Source organism: Chiloscyllium plagiosum, unplaced genomic scaffold (assembly GCF_037043375.1).
Source record: "Chiloscyllium plagiosum isolate Xiang-an unplaced genomic scaffold, Cpla_swu_hap1 HiC_scaffold_1, whole genome shotgun sequence".
In the NCBI taxonomy this organism is placed as follows: domain Eukaryota; kingdom Metazoa; phylum Chordata; class Chondrichthyes; order Orectolobiformes; family Hemiscylliidae; genus Chiloscyllium; species Chiloscyllium plagiosum.
Window position 1 is genome coordinate 111,287,679 of NW_028270139.1, and position 24,520 is coordinate 111,312,198.

General features: G+C 40.8%; 1 protein-coding gene across 1 annotated transcript in view; it reads right to left on the reverse strand.

Annotated features, from left to right (window-relative positions):
- pdzd2 (PDZ domain containing 2) overlaps positions 1-24,520 on the reverse strand; it is a 547,489-nt gene that overhangs the window by 366,520 nt on the left and 156,449 nt on the right. The gene's annotated exons all lie outside the window — the stretch shown is intronic.

The following is a 24,520-nucleotide window of genomic DNA, read 5'->3' on the forward strand; positions in this document are numbered from 1 at the left end:
AAGTGTCTTATTCTGATAGATATCATAACATGATCTAAAATGAAGACTGTAGAGCCACTGAACAAGGTGTCTGTTCAGGCCTGCTTTGTCTCACATACTCATCTATTTAGTTTGAAAGTGTTTAACTCAAATAGTTCCATGTCTACACTTTGCAGTAGGATAGTGACAAGAATTGAGAACTCATGCTATTTCCACACACTAAACCATATGAGCAATTGATGTGTCTTCTTATTGCTACAACAGGGATCAATAAGTCATCACATATCATGGGGCCAAATCTGAAATTTTCCTGATATTTTCGGATAATCTCAATTCTTTAACTGATTCTACAATTTCTACTTAGAATATTGGTGAATTTAGGAGGTTTAGAACACAATTTTCGAATTAAGACGAATGGATATTGTCATGAACTGTGAGAATAAGTCACCAAGCAATAGGAATTTATTTCACAATGTAGAATATAAGTAATGCAAGTTGCATATTACTGTTAATATAATCTTAAAAAGTAATCATGCTTCGAGTCAAGGGCAAGACGAAAATTAAATCATAATGAAGATGCTTAATATGTAAATTAAAGCTGAACCTCATAGGTTGCTAGGAGCTCGCAACTGCAGTAAGGATACTTTGTGAAACAGTATTAATAACAATAATTTTAGAAATGTATACTTCCAGCAGGGAGCTGTGTCTACCAGGACGGCATATCAGAAGCAGAACAAGTGCTTGGCACACTTTTCCAGTTAATATAATGAACTAGCAGAAAATCATGGTAGCAAACTATGGTTGCATGGTTTGTTTGCCTGGTTGGCAAGAATTTCCATCAAAGAACAAGATTTTGTAAAACTGACAATGAAAATACAAAATAGATGTCACACTCAGAAACGCTCAGAACACAATCCTGCTAGCAAAGTACCTCTGTGCAATTAGAACCAGGCAGATCTTCTTCATGGTAAAAACAAGAACTGCAGATGCTGGAAACCAGAGTCTAGATTAGAGTGGTGTACTGGAAAAGCACAGCAGGTCAGGCAGCATCCGAGGAGCAGGAAAATCGACGTTTCGGGCAAAAGCCCTTCATCAGGAATAGAGGCAGGGTGCCTGCAGAGTGGAGAGATAAATGAGAGCGGGGAAGTCCTTGAGGGTTGTAATATCTGGATTACTCCTGGTGCCTCCCTCTCATTTATCTCTCCACTCTGCAGGCATCCTGCCTCTATTCCTGATGAAGGGCTTTTTCCCGAAACGTTGATTTTCCTGCTCCTCGGATGCTGCCTGACCTGCTGTGCTTTTCCAGCACCACTCTAACCCACATCTTCTTCATGAAGCAGCCACTTCACCTGATGAAGGAGCAGGACTCTGAAAGCTTGTGATTTTCAATAAACCTGTTGAAGTAAAACCTGGTGTCATGTGACTTCTGAGTCCACCCCATTCTAACACCAAAACCTCCACATCATGGAGCACTGGCTCCAAGGAACTCTACTCATAAATGACAGTATTTAGAACTTTGACATAGAACACTTTGAAGTTGCAACATTATAGTCTTCATGATGGAGTTGTTGTGGAGGTAGCAAACTAATTTATGTCTGTAACAAAAAACAGAAATTGCTGGATAAAACCAGCCAGTCAGGCAGCAGAATTTCAAAAGGAAGTCCTCGAGGGTTGTAATATCTGGATTACTCCTGGTGCCATGAACTAGTGAGGGTTGGAATAAGAGGATGGAGCAGATGAATGCATGGCTGAAGAGCTGATGCAAGGGAGAAGGATTCACATTTTTGGATCATTAGAATCTCTTCTAATGTGACCTGTAAATGAAGGACGGGTTCCGCCTGAATTAGAAAGGTACTATTATAGCAGTGGGGAGATTTGCTAGAGCTGCTTGGGAGGATTTAAAGGGAATGGGGTGGGATCCAGGGAGATACTGAGGAAAGAGATCAGTCTGAGACTTTTACAGCTGGAAAAAGGTGCAAGTCAGTCAGGGACAAAGCAGAGAACAAGTAAACTATATTTATTTCAATGCAAGAAGCCCAACAAGTAAAGGCAGATGAACCCAGAGCATGGTTTGGAATATGGGACTGGTATAGCATAGCAATTATAGAGACATGACTTAGGGATAGACAGGACTGGCAGGTTAATATTCCAGGGTATAGATGCTATAGGAAAGATAGAAAGGGGGTAAGAGAGGAGGGGAGTAGTGTTTTTGATCAGGGATAACATTATGGCTGCACTTAGGGAGGATATTCCTGGGAATATGTCCAGGGACGTTATTTGGCTTGAACTGAGAAATAAGAAAGGGATGATCACCTCACTGAGATTGTACTATAGACCATACAAGAGTCTGTAAGAATAATAGGGTGTTTATGGTAGGGGATTTTAATTTTCCAAACATAGTCTGGGACTGCCATAGTGTTAAGGGTTTAGATGGAGAGGAATTTGTTAAGTGTGTACAAGAAAACTTTCTGATTCAGTATGTGGATGTACTTACTTGACCTACTCTTGGGAAATAAGGCAGGGCAAGTGACTGAGTTGTCAGTGCGGGAGCACTTTGGGGCCAGCGACCATAATTCTACTAGTGTTAAAATAGTGACAGAAAAGAATAGACTAGGTATAAAAGTTAAAGTTCTAAATTGGAGAAAGGCCAATTTTGATGGTATTAGGCAAGAATTTTCAAAAATTGATTGGGGGGTGGATGTATGCAGGTAAAGGGACGGCTAGAAAATGGAAAGTCTTCAACAATGAGATAACGAGAGTCCAGAGACACTGCGTCCCTGTGAGGGTGAAGGGCAAGGCAGGTAGAAGTAGGCAATGTTGGATGACTGGAGAAATTGAGGTTTTGGTTAAGAAAAAGAAGGAAGCATGTGTCAGATATAGACAGCAGAGATCTGGCGAGTCCTTAGAAGAGTTTAAAGGCAGTATGAGTATACTTAAGAGGGAAAATCAGGAGGGTAAAAAGGGGACATGAGATAGCTTTGGCAAATCGGGTTAACGAGAATCCAAAGGGATTTTATAAATATATTAAGGACGAAATAGCAACTAAGGAGAGAATAGGGCCCCTTAAAGATCAGCAAGACCACCTATGTTTGGAACTGCAGGAAATGGGGGAAATACTAAACGAGTATTTTGCATCAGTGTTTACTATGGAGAACGATATGGAAGACATAGAATATGGGGAAATAAAATGTGGCATCTTGCAAAATGTCCATATTATAGAGGAGAGGTGCTGAATAGCTTACAACATATGAAGGTGGAATAATCCCTGGGACCTGATCAGGTATACCCAAGAACTCTGTGGGAAGTTGGGAAGTGATTGCTGGGTCCCTTGCTGAGATATTTGTATCATTGATAGCCACAGGTGAGGTGCCGGAAGACTGGCGGTTGGCTAACGTAGTGCCACTATTTATAAAAGGTGGTAAGGAAAAGCTAGGGAATTATAGACCGGTGAGCCTGACATCACTGGTGGGAACATTGTTGAAGGGAATCTTGAGAGACAGCATTTACATATATTTGGAAAGGCAAGAACTGATTAGGGATAGCCAAATGGCTTTGTGTGTGGGATACTGTGTCTCACTAATTTGATTGAGGAGTTTAAAGAAGTAACAAAGGGGATTGATGAAGGCAGAGCAGTGGACGTGATCTATATGGACTTCAGTGAGGCGTTCAACAAGGTTCCTCATGATAGACTGGATAGCAAAGTTAGATTACATGGAATACAGGGAGAACTAGCCATTTGGATCAAAACCGGCTGGAAGGTAGAAGACAGAGGGTGATGGCGGAGGGTTGTTTTTCAGGCTGGAGTCCTGTGATCAGTGGTGTGCTACTGCTTTTTGTCATTTATATAAATGATTTGGATGTGAACATAGGAGATTTGGTGAGTAAGTTTGCAGTTAACACCAGAATTTTGGAAAAAGGCAAATCAGGGCAGGACTTATACAATTCATGATAAGGTTCTAGGGAATGTTGCTGAAGAAGAGAGACCTTGGGGTGCAGGTTTATAATTCCTTGAAAATGGAGCCACAGGTGTTTAGGATTGTTAATAGAATGCTTGCTTTTATTAGTCAGTGCACTGAGTGTAGGAATTGGGAGGTCATGTTATGGCTGTACAGGACAGTGGTTAGGCCACTTTTGGAATACTGTGCGCAATTCTGGTCTCCCTGCTATAGGAAGGATGTTGTGAAACTTGAAAGAGTTCAGAAAAGATCTACAAAGATATTGCCAGGGTTGGAGACTTTGAGTTATAGGGAGAGGCTAATAGCTGGGGCTATTTTCCTTGGAGTGTCAGAGGCTGAGGGTTGACCTTATGGAGGTTTATAAAATCATGAGGGGCATTGATAGGGTAAATACACAAGGTCATTTCCCCGGGATGGGGGAGTCCAGAACTAGAGAGCATATGTTTAAGGTGAGAGGGAAAAGATTTAAAGGGATGGAAGGGGCAAAAGTTTCACACAGAGGGTGATGCATTGTGTAACGAGCTGCCAGAGGAAGTGGAGGAAGCTGGTATAATTACAACATTTAAAAGGCATCTGGATGGGTATATGAATAGGAAGGGTTGAGAGAGATACAGGCCAAAAGCTGACAAATAGGACTAGATTTATGTAGGATATCTGGTCGACATGGACAAGTTGTACTGAAGAGTCTGTTTCTGTGCTGTACACCTGTAAAGAGAAAGCAGAGTCAATGTTCCGGGTCCAGTGATCTTTCTTCAGAAGCGTCTGAAGGGACACTGGACCCAAAACTTAACTCTGCTCTCTCTCCATAGATGCATCTAGACCTGCTGAGTTTTTCCAGCAACTTTTATTTTAGTTTCAGATTTCCGCCATTTGCAGTTCTTGGTTTTATTTTAGTTTAAGTCTGTGTCCTGCTACATCCATTACAAGACGAAAAGTGAAAGAAACAGCAGCAAAACCACAGACCATCCCAAATCTTCAGAGTTCCACCATGCATTGGAATAGGAATCCTTTTACGTATAAAAATTGGAAAATAATACAGAACTGGCATTAAAGATGTCCTTGCTCAGTCCGTTAAACTGACCCCCATAAAATTCTCATACTGGAAAACAAAGCAAAGCAACTTTTTTATGTTTGTTCAGAATGAGCAAGGCTTCTAGTATTTTACCACTCTCCTCTATTTTAGGAAATACACTGTATCTTCAACTTTACCATAAAAGCACAGCCAGGTAATGCAAAATTCCACAACGGAGTTGTCATTATATGGAGACCCATTTTATAAATATCCTTTTCAGTACAAATCTGGACCTCCCAATTCGCTCACAAGGTATAGCTGTTTGCTTTGTCAAGAAGACAGAATTTTGTTTCAACAATCTATGTCAATGAAAGCAAAGACTCTCAAAACTAAGTGAAGAAAGCTTTTCATGAAGTGTGCTCTTCATTGGGATGTGTGAACACGACATCATCTGTCTTTCTTTTGGATCCTGCCCTTCGATGTCTCAAAATATTTACATCAGTGTGCTTTCCAGACTCCTACATAATAAATAGTAGGAGTCTGGAAAGCACAGAGGATCAGAGGGACCTTGGTGTACATGTCCATTAGTTCCTTAAGGTATTAGGATAGGTAGATAAACTGTCGATAAGGCATATGGGATACTTGTCGTTATTAGCCAAGATACAGAGTTTAACAACAAGGAGATTGTGCTGGGACTGTGTATAATGTTAGTTAAGCCACAGCTAGTGTACTGTGCATTGTTCTGGAATCCACATGATAGAATGGAGGTGATAACATAGTGGAGGGTGCTGAGGAAATTTACCAGGAGTCACTTAGGCTGGAGAGTTTTAGTAATGAAGAGAGATTGAATAGATTTGGGTTGTTTTCCTTGAAGCACAGGAGACTGAGGGAGACGTGATTGAAATATATTAAATCGAGGGACATAGAGTAGTTAGATGGGAAGAAACTATTCACCTTGGTGAAGGATCAGTGATGGGGGGGGGGTGTGGATTTAAGAAAAGGGGGCAGGAGGTTTATGGAGGATGTGAGGAAATTTCTTTTAAGCCAGAGGGTAGTGAGAATCTGGAACTCACTTAACTCTCATAACATTTAAGGAGTTCTGATGTATACTCACAATACAAGGTATGCAAGTGCTTGAAAGTGGGATGAGAATAGTTGGTGACAGCATGAGTCAAAAATAGACTTGATGGGCTGAAGGGCCTTTTTCTGAACTGTAAGCCTGTATGACTGTACTCTATGATTCCTGTCCTACCAATGATTTCATAGAAATCTTAAGATCATAAGACATAGGAGCAGAAGCCCATCATGATGATTCTGCTCTGTCATTCAATGAGATCATGGCTGATCTGATAATCCTCAACTCCACATTCCAGCCTTTTCCCTATAACCTGGATTCCCTTGCTAATTAAATAGCTGTCTAGCTCAGCCTTGAAAGGGAAACAGCATTTCTGTGTCTATTCAGTCAACTCTTCTGAAAATCTTGTATGATTCAATGAGGGCACCTCTCATTCTTCAATATTCCAGTGAGTAAAGGGCTCAATTTACTTAATCTTTCCTCACAACAGGATCCCTCCACACCTTTTAATAGCCTAGCGAACATTCTTTAGTTTGCCTTCCCTTGATAAAGGCCCTAAACTGTTCACGGTATTCCATGTGTAGGGTGACTAATGCCTTGAATGGTTTTATCAAAACCTCCCTATTGTCAGACTCCATTCCCTTTGAAATAAATTTGCCTTCTCTACTATGAGAAAAACTTCAATTGTAGTTTTTTGCAATCTGTGGATGAATACTCCTGAATCACTTTGTTAATGTAGCTTTCTGCAATTTTTCTCCATTAAATTGTATTCATCTCCTCTAACTTCCTGCCAAAATGCATAACCTCACATTTCCCACATTGTATTCCACTTGTCAGATTTTCACTCACTCGTGCAATCACTGTGTTTCATCCTCACCACTTGCCTTCCCACAGATTTTTGTGTCATCCATAAATGTGGCTATTGTACATTCACTTACTTCATTCAAATCATTAATTATACTTTAAATAATTTTGTCCCCTGAACTGCACCCTGTGGAACACCACTATTTACAATTACTAGGCTAAAAATGCCCGCCTTATCTTAACTCTCATTCTATTCATTACGTAATTCCCTATCCATGCTAATATACTAACTCCATGGGCCCTTATTAAGTAGCATGTGTGGCACTTTATCAAATACATTACATCTCCTTAATCCCCTTTATCTATGCTGCTGTATTCTCCTTAAAAAATATTCCAGTAAATTTGTTAGGAATGATTTCCCTTCATGAAACTATAGTGACCTTTTAGTCATGGAGGAGATCTTGTGGTGCACTGGTAACATTCCTATTACTGGGCTAGAAATCCAGATTTTGAGTCCTACATTGAAATTGTTAAACAAACACACTTGTTATGGAACATTTGTAGCAAGTTGATTATCAGTGTTCAATTGCTACCAAATCTCAGATGGTAGGCAATGAGCCAAACCTGTTTTCCAAGTTTTAAACAACAAGTGCTCTCCTCCAACCTCCATATGGGTCAGCAATCACTAGAAGGCAGAGGAAACACAAGGACACCCTGAAAGCCTACCTAAACAAATGCAACATTCCCACTGACATGGAGAATTGCTTATCCAAGAATGCATGAACTGGAAAAGATGCATCCACCAAAGAACTAAAGACTTCAAGCATCACCCAGTGGTCATTTGGAAGTCCAGCACAATCAAAGAATCCAAAGAACCCATCCACTACCTCTGCATTGCATTTTCAGATGATATGAAAAGAAATTGCAGTCGTCTTTTATTTAAAAAAGACTTGCATTTACATAATGCTTTTCATGGCCTTACAGCATTTTAATTTGAATATGCAAATTCTCAAGTTCCAGAATGCAACACCATCTGATCCACATCCATGTTTCACAGCATTCAAGGTTGATAACAGCGCACAACATATGGGAGTCAGTTTTAACAGGCTGAGGAAGGAGCTTCACTGATTATGAATCAAGCTAGTTTTACATTACTTTTGGTTATGACCTAAAACTTACTAGAGGCTTTCCAAGGGCTTTATCAAAATCAATGAAAAACAGATTATCTCCTATTCCATTTTCATCTGACAAACTGGCCTCAGTATACAAATAGTCTGCTGTGGTTGCTAAATTACATCAAGGACCCCATTTCTAAAAATATTTTGTTGGTTTTGAAAACACTTTGGAATGCTGTAAGGCCATGAAAAGCATTATATAAATGCAAGTCTTTTTTAAATAAAAGATGACTGCAATTTCTTTTCATATCATCTGAAAATGCAATGCACATATTAAATGCACTATTTTTCAACAGTGAACTGCCAGATGGGACTTTGCAGAACGGATGTGAATTTCTAAAATGTGCTGACTGACAGAAAAAGTTTTTGTTTCAGAACATCTTTTAAAAGTTAATATTTTTAAAACATCTAATCCTAGAAGCTGGTGTGAATATTAAAGGTAAACAGCAAAATTGTAACAACAGTCTTTAGGACAAAAAGAGATGACAGACTCATGTTTAAGGAACATTTTATTAATACAGCCCTTTCTATGTAAAGTTACTCCTTTGCGTCATTAAGGAATATCGTAATGTTTCTGTTCTGTTTATATGGTAAAACTATACCAAGCAGAACAACTTGTAAAATAGCCACTTATAGACAAACACAAGGATTGACATGAAACACAATAACACAATTTCAAGCAATCACAATAATTCATTTCAAAAGAGAAAAATATGTAATTTTGTTGACCGATCAACTCTGATTGGGGTGAGTGTAGACAGAGAGAAAGCCACAATCAAGAAGCCAGGGTTGGAGGATTTGAGATATAGGGAGAAGCTGAACAGGCTGGGGCTGTTTTCCCTGGAGCATTGGAGGCTGAGGGGTGACCTTATAGAGGTTTACAAAATTATGAGGGGCATGGATAAGGTAAATAGACAAAGTCTTTTCCCTGGGGTCGGGGAGTCCAGAACTAGAGGGCATAGGTTTAGGGTGAGAGGGGAAAGATATAAAAGAGACCAAAGGGGCAACTTTTTCACACAGAGGGTGGTACATGTATGGAATGAGCTGCCAGAGGAAGTGGTGGAGGCTGGTACAATTGCAACATTTAAGTGGCATTTGGATGGGTATATGAATAGAAAGAGTTTGGATGGATATGGGCCGGGTGCTGGCAGGTGGGACCAGATTGGGTTGGGATAACTGGTCAGCATGGATGGGTTGGACCGAAGGGTCTGTTTCCATGCTGTACATCTCTATGACTCTATAACTTGCAAGTTACTCATGCTCCTAGAAATACAAAAAAGGTGCAATGTCTGAGCCCATTCCTTTTATTTGCAGAGGTCAGGTCCCTGCATACGAATGTTTGCTCAATAGCATCCTTTTTGAAGTACCCAGGAACCCGTTGCTTTCCCATGGCAATTAGAGTCAACATGTCAACCAATTAGCAATCCTTCCTACAGTTTTCTAAATTGCCATCCTCATTTGAAATTTGGCATTCTTGCACTTGTCCTGATGGGTAAAACTTGAAAGGTTTTTGCAAAGCCTCTACAAAAATACCCTTTTTCTGGGGCTTGGGAATCTATAAATCTTCAAAGTTTGTGAGAAGATTTGTAGCTCGGGTGCTCGTTGCTGTGGTTCTGTTCGCCGAGCTGGAAGTTTTTGTTGCAAACGTTTCGTCCCCTGTCTAGGTGACATCCTCAGTGCTTGGGAGCCTCCTGTGAAGCGCTTCTGTGGTGTTTCCTCCGGCATTTATAGTGGCCTGTCCTTGCCGCTTCCGGTTGTCAGTTTCAGCTGTCCGCTGTAGTGGCCGGTATATTGGGTCCAGGTATATATGTTTGTTGATGGAGTTTGTGGATGAGTGCCAAGCTTCTAGGAATTCCCTGGCTGTTCTTTGTTTCGTTTGCCCTATAATGGTAGTGTTGTCCCAGTCAAATTCATGTTGCTTGTCGTCTGCGTGTGTGGCTACTAGGGATAGCTGGTCGTGTCGTTTCATGGCTAGTTGATGTTCGTGGATGCGGATCGTTAGCTGTCTTCCTGTTTGTCCTATATAGTGTTTTGTGCAGTCCTTGCATGGGATTTTGTACACTACGTTAGTTTTGCTCATGCTGGGTATCGGGTCCTTAGTTTTGGTGAGTTGTTGTCTGAGAGTGGCTGTTGGTTTGTGTGCTGTTATAAGTCCTGGTGGTCGCAGTAGTCTGGCTGTCATTTCAGAGATGTTCTTGACGTATGGTAGTGTGGCTAGTCCTTTGGGTTGCGGCATGTCCTCGTTCTGTTGTCTCTCCCTTAGGCATCTGTTGATGAAATTGCGATGATATCCGTTTTTTGCGAATACCTTGTATAGGTGTTCCTCTTCCTCTTTTTGCAGTTCTGGTGTGCTGCAGTGTGTTGTGGCCCTTTTGAACAGTGTCTTGATGCAACTTCGTTTGTGTGTATTGGGGTGGTTGCTTTCATAGTTCAGGACTTGGTTTGTGTGTGTGGCTTTCCTGTGTACCTTAGTGGTGAATTCTCCGTTTGGTGTTCTCTGTACCCTCACGTCTAGGAATGGGAGTTGGTTGTCCTTTTCTTCCTCTTTCGTGAACCGGATTCCTGTGAGTGTGGAGTTGATGATCCTGTGTGTATTCTCTATTTCCGTGTTTTTAATGATTACAAAGGTGTCATCAACGTATCTGACCCAGAGTTTGGGTTGAATTTGTGGTAAGACTGTTTGTTCTAACCTTTGCATTACTGCTTCTGCTATGAGTCCCATGGGATCGGTGAGCCCATGGGTGTTCCGTTGATTTGTTCGTATATCTGGTTGTTGAATGTGAAGTGTGTTGTGAGGCACAAGTCCAGTATTTAAGTATGCCGTCTTTGTTGATGGGTTCAACGTCCTGTTGTCTGTTATGTCTGTTCAGCAGGTTGGCTATTGTTTCTCTGGCTAGGGCTTTGTCAATAGACTCAGACCCATAGTATCACTACCAGGGACACCATCACACAAAGTGGCGAAAGAACTACAGCAGAAACTGAAACACCTGATCAGCGGATCCAGATACTCTATACAATCAACACAGGAATTCTTGGACATCATCAGAAATATACACATAGACAAGGAAAAAACCATGGTCTCATTCGACGTAACGGCACTGTCCACGTCTATTGACAAAGCCCTAGCCAGAGAAACAATAGCCAACCTTCTGAACAGACATAACAGACAACAGGACGTTGAACCCATCAACAAAGACAAGATACTTAAATACTGGACTTGTGCCTCACAACACACTTCACATTCAACAACCAGATATACGAACAAATCAACGGAACACCCATGGGCTCACCGATCCCATGGGACTCATAGCAGAAGCAGTAATGCAAAGGTTAGAACAAACAGTCTTACCACAAATTCAACCCAAACTCTGGGTCAGATACGTTGATGACACCTTTGTAATCATTAAAAACACGGAAATAGAGAATACACACCAGATCATCAACTCCACACTCACAGGAATCCGGTTCACGAGAGAGGAAGAAAAGGACAACCAACTCCCATTCCTAGACGTGAGGGTACAGAGAACACCAAACGGAGAATTCACCACTAAGGTACACAGGAAAGCCACACACACAGACCAAGTCCTGAACTATGAAAGCAACCACCCCAATACACACAAACGAAGTTGCATCAAGACACTGTTCAAAAGGGCCACAACACACTGCAGCACACCAGAACTGCAAAAAGAGGAAGAGGAACACCTATACAAGGTATTCGCAAAAAACGGATATCATCGCAATTTCATCAACAGATGCCTAAGGGAGAGACAACAGAACGAGGACATGCTGCAACCCAAAGGACTAGCCACACTACCATACGTCAAGAACATTTCTGAAATGACAGCCAGACTACTGCGACCACCAGGACTTATAACAGCACACAAACCAACAGCCACTCTCAGACAACAACTCACCAAAACTAAGGACCCGATACCCAGCATGAGCAAAACTAACGTAGTGTACAAAATCCCATGCAAGGACTGCACAAAACACTATATAGGACAAACAGGAAGACAGCTAACGATCCGCATCCACGAACATCAACTAGCCACGAAACGACACGACCAGCTATCCCTAGTAGCCACACACGCAGACGACAAGCAACATGAATTTGACTGGGACAACACTACCATTATAGGGCAAGCGAAACAAAGAACAGCCAGGGAATTCCTAGAAGCTTGGCACTCATCCACAAACTCCATCAACAAACACATAGACCTGGACCCAATATACCGGCCACTACAGCGAACAGCTGAAACTGACAACCGGAAGCGGCAAGGACAGGCCACTATAAGTCCCGGAGGAAACACCACAGATGCATTTCGCAGGAGGCTCTCAAGCACTGAGGATGTCACCTAGACAGGGGACGAAACGTTTGCAACAAAAACTTCCAGCTCGGCGAACAGAACCACAGCATCTATAAATCTTTACTGAAGGCCAAAATTCATGTCAGCACTGACCAAGACTTGTGAAAAGATTAGATTAGATTAGATTAGATTACTTACAGTGTGGAAACAAGCCCTTCGGCCCAACAAGTCCACACCACCCCGCCGAAGCGCAACCCACCCATACCCCTACATTTACCCCTTACCTAACACTACGGGCAATTTAGCATGGCCAATTCACCTAACCTGCACATCTTTGGACTGTGGGAGGAAACCGGAGCACCCGGAGGAAACCCACGCAGACACGGGGAGAACGTGCAAACTCCACACAGTCAGTCGCCTGAGGCGGGAATTGAACCCCGGTCTCTGGCGCTGTGAGGCAGCAGTGCTAACCACTGTGCCACCATGCCGCCCACAAAAGTTTATTACAATCACAATTATTTCTAATCTGCCCCAAACTGTCCACACAATCCTTTGTACATTAACAATGACCAACACAGGTTTCAGTTTATCACCATGGATGACCAATATGGCAACTTCACCATTGGTGCAGATCAAGTTGACAACTTCACCATTGATAATTAAAGTGTTGTGCCTGTTTTATACCTAAAATATATGCCAATTTTGCTCATCTTTATCCTTATGTGTGCACGTTTCAAATTACCTTACTTGGTGTAAAAAGCTATTTTCCAGTTTCTGCTTCAGACTGAGTGAGACTCTTTCTTGGGAACATAAAGTCAAAAAATCACATCAACATTCCTACTTATTGTCACACGTACATAGAAATTTGATATTGGCACTAAATAGAGGACAACATATATTTTTAAAATTATAACACCATTTTTTAAATTACAAGTGTCACTGCTTTATTTGATAGACCACATCAGTGGCTGCACAGCTATATAAAAACTCTTGGAAAGAGGATTCCAAGCACTGAAGCTATTAGGTACAAAGCCCTCAGGCTTTGGAGCCAGAAAACTGCAATTTCTTTGACAAATCAAACACAGGCTGCTATCGACAATTACACAGCAATGCACTAAATTCTAAAAAGATGTTTACTAGTTTGTTATAGTTTCTTAAGGCAAATGCAGTTAGATCATGCAGAAATCCCCAGCAGTATAGAGAGAAAACAAGACTCGAAATGGGGGTCAAGCAGAAAATCATCAAGTATCAAGTATCAGGTGTGATCCAACATGTTTTAACCCCTTGATTTCTCTCTAACTTTTGTATATGTTTTATTCATGGAATGGTATAACTTACAACTACACTACTCCATTAGTGGTTGGAATTATTTATAGCAACTGGAATTCCCAAACAGTTGGAAACCAGTAAGTGTCCTAAGATGCTTTTATGGGAGGTCATCAGATGCTATTTGAGGGCCCTCATGCACTTAATTGGTCAGCGTTGAGCCTTGAATTGAATTGAATTTATTGTCATGTGTACCGTGGCACAGTGTCTTTGTCTTGTGAGCAATACAGACAGATCACATAGTTAAGTAGCATAGATAGTAAATAATAAGTAAACGCAAAAACACAGGTACAAGTGAATGTTAAGAGTTTGTGAGTGCATTCAGTATTCTAACAACAGTAAGGTAGAAACTGTTGCAAAACTGGCTGGTGCATGTGTTCAGGCCTCTGTGCCTTCTCCCCTATGGTACAGGTTGTAGAAAAACATTGCCAGAGTGGGATGGACCTTTAAGAATGCTAGCGTCCTTTCCTTGACAGTGGGCCTGGCAGATGGATTCTATAGATGGGAGGTTGGCCTTTGTGATTGTCCAGGCTGAACCTTCCATACAATCAAGCCTTCAGTGTGCTAGAATCATTGCCCCTAGAGTTGGCAGACAATCAAAGACCTGTAGCTTTCCATTACCTATAGAATCACTGGAGACGTTGCTGCTTGAGTCCTACCTTGAGTCCTACCCAGAGGATCATCATTGGATCCTGAGAGAAAGCTCAGAGGAGCGAGATAGGGTCTAGATGAAGGGATTATGGGATTGAGCGGGGTGGGGCAGTTGGCAGAGATTCAATGTCACTGTCATGTTCACAGCACCCCATTAGTAAAGGAAGAATCCAAAATGGGTCTTATTTTGGTCAGATTTATTCACAGAGTAAAATATTACAGCTATGTACAGTTGTGATTGTAATGAGTCCAGCCAAATAGACCTCATAGAATATGAGTTCCCTGATTAGACAGATTAACAGTCCCAATCAGGGAGCCCTAGCTGGCAAGTAAGAGCAGAAGTATCAGGGTTCTGTTCACTCTGGATACTGGCTCTGAAGGAGCTGGATCAGTGACAAGGACTCTCCACATGTACATAAAGGGTGACGGGATACTGGTCTCTGTGGAGTTATTTCATACATCTCCTGACTCCACTCTATTCTTGTACCAGTAGTGTTTCATTTTACTCTTTTAGAAACTAAATAAGAAAAAACTACATTAAGCCAAATAACTAAGTAACAGTCCCTTAAATGGTCAAAGTGTCTCTTTACATATACGCAATGTACTCAACTTCAATTAACACAATTAATATCAAGTGGCTCATCTATGAACTCAACTGAAATCCAGTTGTCATCAGGCAGGATTGCCACATTGGGTCATCCTTACTCCAACTTAACTGGGACAGTTTTTCCAACACCTGGAATCTAATGCATGTATTCCTGCCCAATTCTCCTGACCATCACCATGGTCAGTTCAATTAAATAGTTTGTAACAATGAGTGCATAGATGTACATGAGTGGCTCTGTCCTCTACCTCATTTATCACTATCACCAGCTGAACTTGTTCTTCAAGCACAACATTGCATTCTGGCAAGTACATTTTTAATATAAATATCTTTAATTTTTTTTCCTGAACTTCACTTCCCTTTCCAGGATTTTATAGAACACAAATCATTAGAGCACAGGAACAGGCCCTTTGGCCCACGATGCTGTGCCAAACATGACACCAAATTAAACTAACCCTTTCTGCCTACCCTTAGTCCATCTCCCTATATTCTTTGCACATTCATGCACCTATCTAAAAGTCCCCTAAACATCCCTATCTTATCTGCCTCCAGCACCAACCCTGGCAGCACGTTTCAGACTCCTACCACTCCATGTAAAACAAAACTTGCCCTTCTAACCTTAAATGCATGCCCCCTAGTTTTAGACATTTCAACTCTAGGGTAAAAGATTCTGACCATCAACTCTATCTATGTATCACATAATGTTATAGACTTCTATCAAGTCTCCTCACAGTCTCCACTTCTCCAGAAAAAACAACCAGAAGTTTTTTAGTCTCTTCTTATAGGTCATATGCTCTAATCCATCCACTTTTCCTATCATTTCAGAAGATAAAAGGCTGAGATACAGTAGATGGAATGTAAGGAGACTCACATGAACATCAACACAAGCACAGCGTTGGGCTAAATGGGCTTTTGCTATACATTCTATACAGTTCTATGCAATATGGCACCACTGGTAGATCTTACACTCTGACGTTGCCATTTTTCCTGTGTGACCTTAGTGAGTTTTGACAAGCATACATGACATCCACACAAAGGGGGTGAAGATTTTCCTGTACCATATCTAATTTCTAGGGGCTGTTTCAGTTGCTTGAAGATGAATTGGAGTTGGCAGCATCTGACATCCAAACTCCTCCAGAAGTGCTTTAACTGCACCCTGTGGTTGCACATAACCCCCATGTCTTGCTCTTCCTATCCACCCAAAGTACTTCCCTTTGAACTGGATCAACATCTGAGAAGACTGATGCTGTCTACAGCTCACTGGCTTCATGAAAATTACACCCAGTGATGTGCATCTTAGGCTGATTTCTCTGAGCACATATTAGAGACAGTTTCTGTCAGAAAATCAATTTTTCATTCATAACTTTTGGAAGAAATCACTGGATTGCAATCTACATTTGAAACCCTAAATAATGTTTCCCATCCCCTGAGCTCAGTCATACTGAGACCAAGTGTAGTTATAGATTGTTACCAAAGATTTCCAAGATCTGCATAAGATAAATTTTCCCAACCTTTTGCACATTTTCCAATTGCAAAGCTTAGGAAATTGCACTGGGACAGGAAGTCAGTAAATTCCTTCTTGTGGTTGCAAAGGAGTAAATAAATTGGGCCTACACTGGAACGAGGTGCATATTGAATGTCAAGTTGCACGTGAGGAGCAAAGGGAGTTTCACTTCTGGTTATTACAGTGGTCTATCAGTTGCTCAACTGGAGGCACAATCAGAAAGCTTAGCATCAGTACACTGAATTGGGAGCTCTGCACAAGTCCTGGACCATTATTAATCCAACCCTTCTCCTAAACATTATTCAGGCTTATGATATTCTGGGTACTAGGCTATATTGCAACTGAATTCAAACATCCTCGCCTGCTCCCTGTACTAAGTTGACTTGCATCAAGGGAACACCTGCGCCATGTTGACAATCAGGAAGCAATACTGTTACTTAATTCTGTACGATGGTACATTGAAAAGTTGACTAATCAGGATGTCTTAAACACAATTTTAATTGAAGACAGCAATCAAAACCAAAATCAAAGCAAAATTTGTACACAAAGTATAGCACAGTCCCATAAGCAGCACATGCAATTAAATGGGGTTTTCTGTTCAAAATTTCATCCAAATATTCTTTGCATAAAAATATGTACTCACATTCTGGTTTTTACATGTTTCAAAGATTCTCATATTGTAAATTAGTAAAATGTTACTGACACTCACTTAGCCCCAGACCGTTTGTCAAAATTTAAACATGCCCCAAGTGCAAGATCTGTACGGGTACTCTTACCCATTGTCTTTGGTCTTGTGACAGGCTTCGAACATATTGGAGCGCTGTGGTGGGTGCAATGGAGAGGATTTTAGGTGTAGGGGTGGAGAAGGACCCTATTTCACTCCTTTTGGGCCTATCCATTGTATTTCATGCAGACTCGCATAAGGCAAAACTTTTCAATATTCTTACATTCTGTGCAAGGAAGAATATCTTGTTAGGTTTGATATCAGAAAACCCCCCAGGCCTGTCGGGTTGGCGGAAGATTGTTATGGAGCATTTTCCCCTGGATTTTCTCACAAATAAGGTACACCACAAAACTGAGAATTTTTACAAGGCATGGCAATCCTTTTTGAAATACCTGGACACAGATTTATCTGCCACACTAACAAGGGCTTTTATATAGCCGTAACGATTGTGTTTCATGAGTCCAATATCCAGGGAGGAGGAACTGTGAATGTATGAGTGTTTTGTTTGGCTGGGCTGAGTTATTACTATTTATTTGTTTGTTGTTAGGTATTTATTTCGTTAGTTAAAGAGCTAGTTTAGTTTTATTTTAAATTTTATGCTTCTCTATATATGTTTATACATTCGTATAGGAGGGTGGGTTGGGGAATTTTTTTTATTATTTGGGTTTAGTTTTGTACTATTTTTGTACTGTTTTGAATTGCATTGTTTTGTGCTTGTTGTAATATTTAAAAATCTTTTTTTTAATAAAAATATATTATAATTTAAAAAATGTTACTGACACTATTGCTAATGTTTAAAATATTTACTATGTCCACACAGCAATCTTGTCTATTCAAGTTTGTATGGACAAATTATAAATTATACTTTATTTTTCAAGAGGATACATTCCTCAGGGCAGACATCGATCTCTTTTTCAAAATTCTCTGAAGCAGTCTGAGTCTTTGTCTGATCCTCACCAAATACACTCAGCACATGCCAAATAACTGACTTTTTTTAGATGACACGCAAAGATTTGTGTTTGTAGTTTGGTTCTTCCTGGTGTTTTTTTTATTTGAAGTGGGGATTCAAATGGATTTTAAGTTAATCAAGGTAAAGTTATCTCTAATTAGGGAGCATTAAGTTTTGACATAGCACTTTGCCATTTGGCATTATATTCCATTTTCTGTTTTTATTCTGAATCCCAGGCCTGGACTGTCTGGGCTCTCACACACAGCATGGTCTCGAAGTGCTGATGAGACCACTCGTGTTGTCATACAGCGTGCATTCAATTGGTGAGGTCAGCTAGACAAAAACAGATAAAGAAAAATCTAGATATTGTCTAAAGACAATAGCATATGTTCAAAGCTTTAATATGAAACAAACTGTTTGAGACTACACTATGCGTGGTCCCAAAGCTTTTTGCCTGTCCTGGAAGCTTCAGAAATTATTGAGTCATGTATTTGAAATCATTTATATTATTTAATGATAAATGTAACTGTATTTTGTCTAATATTTTATCATTTAATTTAAGTGACTACATGAAAGCATTTGAGGATCTTCAAGAAAGCCAGTTAAAACCATGATAATTTATCATATATCAATTATCATATATTATGTTAAAAGTTTTGAAGATGTCATGGAGTCTTCTTAGCTTAATGCAAGCTACAAAAAACAGACTAGGTTTGTAGAATTTCACTTTGAAAGATAGTTGACACCAGACCATTGACCCCTGAAGAACCAGAGTTCACACAATTGATTCGCATATAATCAGGTGCATGTGAGTTAAGCAAATGTTCTTCAGTTTATTTCTTAGATTAAAAAAAAGAGTGCTTTGAATTGTTTTACCATGAACGTTACATTAAAACTGATGATCCTGGAAATAGCATCTGAATTGCATCAGTGTCCTGCATGTGATCTACATGAAAACTGGCAAAATCTGGAGCTGAATTGTATCACCCATCCAGAAATTGGCTGAGGATAGGAATCCTTATAACATGGTGGATAAAGTTTATAAAAGGGGATCACAATATTGTCCTGCCACTATTCTAAGTGGTGAACTCAACAAACTGGAGGTGGGAGGATAATGGAATAAATTAATTAGTCAATTAAGGTGTGTGACAGATCTCCAGGCAGGCTGGTGTTGATAGTGAGTGATTCAGTGATGGTAATGCTACTGAAAGTTAAGGGATAATGGTTACATTCTCTTACTGTTGATGGTCATTACCTGGCACTTGTATAGTGTGAACATCACTTGCCACTTGTCATTTGTGGCACAGTGGCTCGCACTGCTGTCTCACAGCGCCAGGGACTTGGGTTCAATTCCAGCCTCAGATGACTGTCTGTGTGGAATTTGCACATTCTCCCTGTGTCTGCGTGAGTTTCCTCCTACAGTTCAAAGACGTGCAGATTGGTGAATTGGTCATGCTAAATTGTCCAACCAAGGATGTGCTGGCTAGGTGGATTAGCCATGGGAAATGCAGGGCCAGGGTAAGGGAATGGGTCTGGGTGGTTTGCTGCTCAGAGGGTCGGTGTGGACTTGATGAGTTGAATGGCCTGCTTCCAAATAGTAAGGATTCTATGATTCCAAACTTCAATATTGTCCAGGTCAAGCAGCATTTGGACATGAAATTCTTCAGTATCTGAGGAGTCATGAATTGTGCTGAACATTGTGCTGTCATCAGCAAATATCCCCATCTCTGACGTGATGGAAAGAAAGTCATTGGTGAAGCAGTTGAAGATGATTGGGCTAAAACACTACCCTGAGGAACTCCTGAAGCTAAGATGACTGACCTCCAACAATTACATTATTTTTTCAGGTATAAGTCTAGCCAACAGAGAGTTTTCCACTATTCCAATTGACTCCAAGGCTCCTTGATGCAACACTCATTCAAATATGGCCTTGAGGTCAAAGACAGTCACTCTCACATCACCTGTAAAAGGCAGCGCCTTTGTCCATATTTGGACCAAAGCTGTAATGAAGTCAGGAGCTCAGTGGCCCTGGCTTCAAGGATATCTGGAGCAGACAGACCTAGGTGTATACATACATAAAAGTTATTAAATGTGGCAGGACAGATGGAGAGATGTTAATAAATTAGGCACAATTCTAGACTTTATTGATAGGAAAAGTGCAGCAGGCCAGGCAGTATCCAAGGAGCAGGAGAATCGACGTTTCGGGCATAAGCCCTTTTTCAGGATCATTCCTGAAGAAGGGCTTATGCCCGAAACGTCGATTCTCCTGCTCCTTGGATGCTGCCTGACCTGCTGCGCTTTTCCAGGAACACATTTTTCAGCTCTGATCTCCAGCATCTGCAGTCCTCACTTTCTCCTCCTTTATTGATAGGGTCATGTACAAGACCATGGAGATTATGCTGAAACTATACAATAGCTTGGAAAACTGACTGCAACAATAAGTTGAGGCTTTGCCCATGTTCAGTGTTTAGATTCATCCCCCTTTAAACAACAATTCCCTGGAAATTCATTCCTGCCAAATTGAAACTCTGGGGAAGTAGATGCTTAACTCTGAGGAAGTAGATGCATCAAGTTCTCCAGATGACTGAAATATTCTAAGTCAGGTCAATCATGTAAAAAGAAGTTTTCTTCAGTTATTAGGTTAGTTCATAATGGTTTCATCAATCACAAATCAAATCACATAATTATATTGGTTACATTCCTCCAACCATACACTTAGTTTTAAGGGATCCAGCTGAAAGAAATCTCTGACAGCCCAGTGAAAATCAGAGCCAGAAGTACCTGTCACCACTTATATTTTAGCTAAAACAGAAACAGCTGCTAAAATATCAAGAGACACGTGGTATCAGGGCAACTGCCTTGAATGCATTAATCGTTGCGATGTGCAGTCTGTTCTCAGCTTGCTTATGCCACCATTAGGAAATAAATAGAGATATCACCACCATTGTCAATAGCACTTTGGAACAAAACTATCACTTCATTTAATTGTACTCAGATCAGAAACTCAAGGACTGCAAATAAATAGTGTACTCGGGTAGTCTACTTGCACATAACAGTTGAGAAATTGCACATAACAGTTGGAGAACATGTTAATAACTTTCTTTGGATACTACAAATGCTCTAGAGCTCTGAATAGTGTTGACACACTTTCACACTTTTAGGGTGCATTACATCAGCCATCATATTGCTACGGATGTTAAACTCTATGGACATCTTGCAGAAACATGCAGAGCAGGCAGGCGATGATGTTAATTAGCAGGCCTCGCTGATTTGATGCTGGAAGGGCTATTTTACAACTCATTGCTGCAGCTAACACCATATCTAACACCTGAGCACGTACTCAGTGGCACCAGTGCTACTTTGCTACTTAGAGGGATCACCAATTTCGTCTAGCTGTTGTCATGCCCCTACAAGTGCACAGTGTTTTCTATGGTTGCTTAATGTTGCAAAGTCTACGTGAAAAGACTGAACACTGTTTTGCTTAACTTCAAGGATTCTGTAGCAGATTGTTAGTCCCAGATTTGTGGAGCTATTTCCCTGAAATAACTTGGAGAATGGAATCCATATGGATCAGGACAAAAGGCTGGAAGAGGCAGGTGAGGGAGAAATGTTCTCGGCAGAAAGCTATATCACTCAGGATATAAAGGGAACAATACTCCAGATTGAACATCAGCAAAAAGTTATTTTTCATGCTTTAGTAACAATGCCTTCATTTAAATCTTCTACCTACAGCCATAACTCCAACTTTAGACCATAAGATCTATAGAAAAATTAGGCTTTTTGGCCCACTGAGTCCATCTCAGCCTCTTCTCGTGGTCCCGAACAGTACAGATACCAGTCTTCAGCCAATTAGATTCACTCCACATGACATCGAGAAACAGTTGAAGTCGTACCTGCCACATAAGAAGATGGCTGTGGTTGTTGGAAGTCAGTCATCTGAGCAGGAGTTCTTCAGGGTTGTGTACTAGGCCCAACCATCTTCAGCTGCTACAACAATGACCTTCCCTCCATCATGAAATCTGAAGTGGGGATGTTCATCGATGATTTCACAATATTTCAGCACCATTCACGACTCCTCAGATACTGAAGCAGTCCATGTTCAAGTTAAAGATCTGGACAATATCCAGGCTTGGGCTGACAAATGGCAAGTAATGTTTGCTAGAAAAAAATAACATTCTGGCCAAGAATTATTACTTTCTGAAATGAAAAAGGAAATATTAAAGATGGCAATCAGTTAGCGCCCTGACACATATAGGCAACAGACACAGGCAGTTAGTGCTGGGTCCTTTGCAGGCGCCATTCCACCAAAATGTTGAGAAGAATGCTCTTACAATTTTTAGGAAAACAACTGTTTCAGTATTTCAGTTATCATACTGATCTCTATCTATCTCTTTCAAAACCTATGTCTCAATGACTCCTTTTGTCACACTTTTTTAAAAAGAAATAATCAAGATATCTCCTCAGTCTTTCAAGTAAACCACTGTCCACAAATGTTCAAAACAAAATAATAATGGAGCTTTTTCATAATAATCTTAAAGCAAGGACATCACTGTAGGGGTTCCTCAGGTTGTGTCCTAGGACTAACAGTGATTAGCTACTTCCAGCATCACTATCCTTCCATCAAAGCTTCAGAAATGGAGATGATTCATTGATGATTGCACTTTGCCTATCATTTTACAACTCTTTAGGTAATCAAACAAACCATGCTTGTTTCCAGCAAAATCCAGGAGAAAGTGAGGACTGCAGATGCTGGAGATCAGAACTGAAAATGTGTTGGTGGAAAAGCGCAGCAGCTCAGGCAGCATCCAAAGAGCAGGAGAATCGACGTTTCGGGCATGAGCCCTTCTTCAGGACCGTTCCTGAAGAAGGGCTCATGTCCGAAACGTCGATTCTCCTGCTCCTTGGATGCTGCCTGACCTGCTGCGCTTTTCCAGCAACACATTTTCAGCTCCAGCAAAATCCAGACAATACTTAGTCTTGGGCTGATAAACAGCAAGTCACATTTGAACTTTTCTAATAGCAGGCAATGACCATCCCCAACAAGAGAAAGGTTAACCATCTACCCTCAACGACAATAATATCACTGAAGACTCATCATTAAAATCTTGGGGATGTTATCGTTGACCAAGAACTGAATTAGACTCATGTAGTGATTGGAATCAGGTTGGTCTCATTGACTACAAGGTCATTGATTGGCATTGTTAACTGGGCCCATCAGGAAAGCCCTGGCTGACCAATATAACCAGGAGATAAATGTGATACTTGTAATCAATAGAAAAATAAACTGTTCAATATTGGAAAAAAAATAGAAGTTTTGAGTCTCCTCAGTAAAAAAAATAACCAGGAGATTAGAATCTCCCCACTTCAGGAGACTGGCTCCGAGCTGGCTGGCCACAGCCAGTGTACAAAAAAGAAAAAAAAATTTAAAAAAAAACACCAGGAGATCAGATTCTCCTCAGGAGGACTGACTCTGAACTGACTGGCTATCGCCAGAAAAAAAAACAAAAAATATAACCAGGAGATTTGAATCTCCTCAGTACAGGTGACTACCTCTGAGCTAGCTGGCCACAGCGAGTGTATTGTGCACAAGCAAATAAAAGGTGGCTTGGTGATGGGATACTGGCCTCTGTGCAGTTTTTTTCAACTAGCCATAAAATTACTGTGACTGCAAGAACAGGTCAGAGGCCTGAATCCTGTGATATATAACTCATAGCTGACACCCCAAATTCAGTCCACCATCTGCAAGGCACATGTAAGGAACATGAATTATCTGAATGAATTCTGCTCCAACAACCACTCATGAAGCTTGTCACCATCCCAGACAAAGCAGTCCCACTTGACTGGCATCCTGCACAGCAGCTTAATTATTTACTGCTCCATCACCTACAATGTTGCCCCAATTCAAATTCTGTGCAGGTTTCAGAGTTCTGTGCATGGCATGTTTAAATGGAAATGGAGGTCATATACCAGAGAATGAATGAATATGCGTGAGATTTCCGAACAGATGTGCAGCCTACAGGGAATAATGCTACCAACTCACATTCACAGCAATGTGTACCATTTTCAAGATGCACTGCAGCAACTTGCCAAGATTCCTTTAACTGAATCTTCCAAACCTGCGATCTCAATTGTCAATAAGAACAAGGGCAACAGATGTGTGGGGTCACCACCTATAAAACCCTTTCCAAGTCACACTCACCACCTAGACTTGCAACTACAATCTTTCAGAGTACATCAGTCAAACCCCTGAACCCCCTCTGACAGTTCAGGAAGGTTATCCACAATCATCTTTTCAATGGTGATTAGGAACAGGCAATAAATGCTGGCCTTGCTAGTGACATCCATATCCCAAGAATAAACTTATAAAAAACACTTTAATGAAACAATGAGTTACTAGGCCACTTGCAGGAATCAAGCAAGGGTTGACAGCAAGTCACATAAGGAATTTATTAAC